At 40.2% G+C, this 3081-nt stretch overlaps 1 long non-coding RNA gene across 1 annotated transcript; it reads right to left on the bottom strand.

Moving 5' to 3' along the window:
- Nucleotides 1-1068: 1068 nt before the first annotated feature.
- LOC123086790 (uncharacterized) lies at nt 1069-3012 on the bottom strand. Its single transcript, XR_006441126.1, has 3 exons — nt 2883-3012; nt 2749-2790; nt 1069-1842 (listed from the first exon to the last, which is right to left on the bottom strand). It is a non-coding gene; the product is annotated as an uncharacterized lncRNA (long non-coding RNA).
- Nucleotides 3013-3081: the final 69 nt, after the last annotated feature.

The following is a 3081-nucleotide window of genomic DNA, read 5'->3' as shown; positions in this document are numbered from 1 at the left end:
AGGTGGTCACCATTCTCTCCTGTTTGAATGTTCAGACTGTTGAATACCGCAAGGCGCAAGCACCATTAAATCAAATCGTTGAGCAACTCGTTGTAGTTCTTCCAGTTTTTCATGTACTCCCTCCGTTCCAAAATAGATGACTCAACTTTATACTAACTTTAGTACAAAGTTGGGTCATCTATTTTGGAACGGAGGGAGTACCTAGACATGGATGGACCATCATGCATGCTTGGCACAAAAACCATTGATCTGGGCACCTAAACATGGCCAACTGGGACAAACTCTGTGGTGAACAAAAAATGCTTTAGAAAGAAACTGCTCTGATTTGAAACAAGAGACTTTGCTTGTCTCATTTGTAGTACTCCCTCCATATAGATTTTTTTAATCTCTAAGTCAACCTTAAAAAGGCTATAAAACATCGGCAAAATTGATAAATTCTAAAGCATATAGATTTTCTTTTCACAAGTCATACTTTGAAGCTATCGACACCCTTAAAATATGCTTTTAAAAAACTAGCCTCAACCTTAGAAAGGCTATAAAACACTGGTAAATTTAATTTTGACTTCCAAGCTCCAGTGACCTTTTTACCTCTAAAATATTTAAAATTCATGGGTATCAAAAGACATACACAAAACTGTCAATGTGTTATTTGGGGATACACTATCATAGTGCCAATTTTCATGAAAGTGCCAAAAATAGAAATTGTGTTAATCTATGAACTTATATTTTTAAGCCATGCTAGTAATATTACCCATCTGTATGGTACAAGCTGTTGACATTGTTAGTGAGGTTCGCACTGAATGATGAACAACTCATCAATGATGTCAAGAACCCAAGGAACTAATGAATTAAAGAATATGGGTTCAGCCAACAACTAATGGCTTTTCCTGTGAAAGCAGGCAAAGCCCACTGCCCCATAATGACTTTTCCTGTGCAAGTACATTTGCTTGTCTGATTTTGAGGTTTCACTGTCAAAATCTGGTATGTATACTAAACAGATCTTTACATTTTCACAAACAGAAGTAAACAAGTGCTTATGGAAAAACCACCACAATGACAAATGGAGCATAAGAAAGACGATGTAATCTTACATATAACAAATTAAGCAAGGTAGTAATCTGGGAACAATTTAGGTTACTAGAGGAACTCGGCATCACAACAAAATAAAAAGAGAAGGTTCTTGGACTAGACACACACACTGCCACATAGATAACACCGACAACCAGAATATGCAAGGTGGTTGAGCATCTAAAGCAGAGAGCTAGCAGTCCCAGTGGCATACAGAACAGAATATGACACTAACTACACCGAAGTCGTCTCACATCTCGTTGAATTTCCCGGTGCTGATGTTGTAAGAAAGAAGCTTATTTATCTTCTGGTCAGAAAGGAAAACAAGCTCTGCGCCAACAAAGTAAAAAAAAAAAACAGGGTTCCTGGACTGTCACACGGATGACAACGACCAGCGTAATATACAAGGTGGTTCAGCAAATCGCAGCAGAACAGCCACAGATGCACATTGAACAGAAGTTGACATTCAGTCAACCGAAGGTTCTTGGGCTGGAAGCTCTGAGTAGCATGGTATATAGACATAGTACTGATGCCACATACAGACGTCTTGTATCTTGTTGAGTTTCCCCGTGCTGATATTGTATCAAACCAAGTACATGTTCCAGATGGAAATTGAAGATGTAGAACTGTGGTGACCATGATGGATCAAACGCCAAAATAGTTACACAGCGAGGGTCCTCTGTCCCAGGATGTGTATCAGGAAGTATTCTCCACTCTCGTGTTGCTGGGTTGCACACAACAAAGCGGCAAATGCCTGGAGAAGTATAGCTGCTCCTGTACTTACAAAGGATAAGACCATTGCAGCAGTCAAGAAATTCCAAATGCTCATAATGTGGCACGTAAGCAAGAATTCCACCGACTTCTCCATCGTCTTGGGACAGGCTAACAAGCGAGATAGCAGACTTATTGTGGCCTTGGTACAAAAGGCCAGTGGGTTTGGGCAGCTTCTGGCGGTAGTCTGGATCGAATGTTTTTTTTAAATACTTATATCTTCTAAACGTAACTCCAAATTTAACATGTTATATATGGAATTTGATTAGAAAAATATGTAGAATCTGAATATGATGTTATTTTACATGTTAACCATTAAAAAAATATCTAGGGTGCAATCTTAATAAACAGTGCATTATCCGTCTTTCTTTCATATGGGTACTAATCCGGATTGTGGATGAACATCTCAGCAAAATCAGGATTGGAGACCAAATTGAAGATCACTTGCATGTTTCTTTGTACGTATTAAATCTACATGCAAGCCTTGTTTAAATAGAAGACATGTGGAATCTTGAACTTGCGCTTTTGTTGGTAAAGACCATTTTTGTTTGTGCTGTAGCTACAAATGCTCAGATTATAGACCATCTCTTGTAAATTAAGAGCGTGTGATATTCTTCTCTCCTGTTGCAACGCACGGACCCTTTTGCTAGTACCATTTAAAGGATTATAGGTTAGCATACTGCATGTACTGCATGTATCAGTTCATGCTAGGTAAGGTAGCATGTACAGTATGAAATATGTTGACAAATAGGCTATCATCCATGGCTACCATTCAATCTAGGTAGCATATGTTTTTCAGCTCGGAATTTTAGATTCTTGTAAATTTACCTCAGTACATTCCCAAATCAGACTGATGGATAATACTAGTACACATTAAACTTAAGCACGATCAGAAAGCAGGGCACTTACCGCAAATCAGACCTAGTCGAGAAGGAGGAATTAAGCTCAGATCTGAAGAAGAGAAATGGCAAGGCCAGTTGAGCACAACCATGAGTAGGAGAGTAGAAGGATAACGAGGGCCGAGGAGAGGACGGGGGACTCACTATGTAGAAGCTTCTTCCGTCGTGGCGAAGGAGATAGGCCGCCGCCGGCGAAGGGACCAGCGCCGGGGACGCGCGCGCGAGAGAGGCCGGAGGTGTGTGCGCGAAGGCTCTAGGGCGAGTGGGCTCGGTCAGGGCCCTGTTTTTCTTCTTCCACGGAATACTAGTAGTAGTATTATTTTTCGAAAAGAAACAAAAAATT

This window comes from Triticum aestivum, chromosome 1B, assembly GCF_018294505.1.
Source record: "Triticum aestivum cultivar Chinese Spring chromosome 1B, IWGSC CS RefSeq v2.1, whole genome shotgun sequence".
NCBI classification, from domain to species: Eukaryota; Viridiplantae; Streptophyta; class Magnoliopsida; order Poales; family Poaceae; genus Triticum; species Triticum aestivum.
The sequence above is the reverse complement of the archived record's forward strand: the minus strand, read 5'-3'. Positions and strand labels throughout refer to the sequence as shown.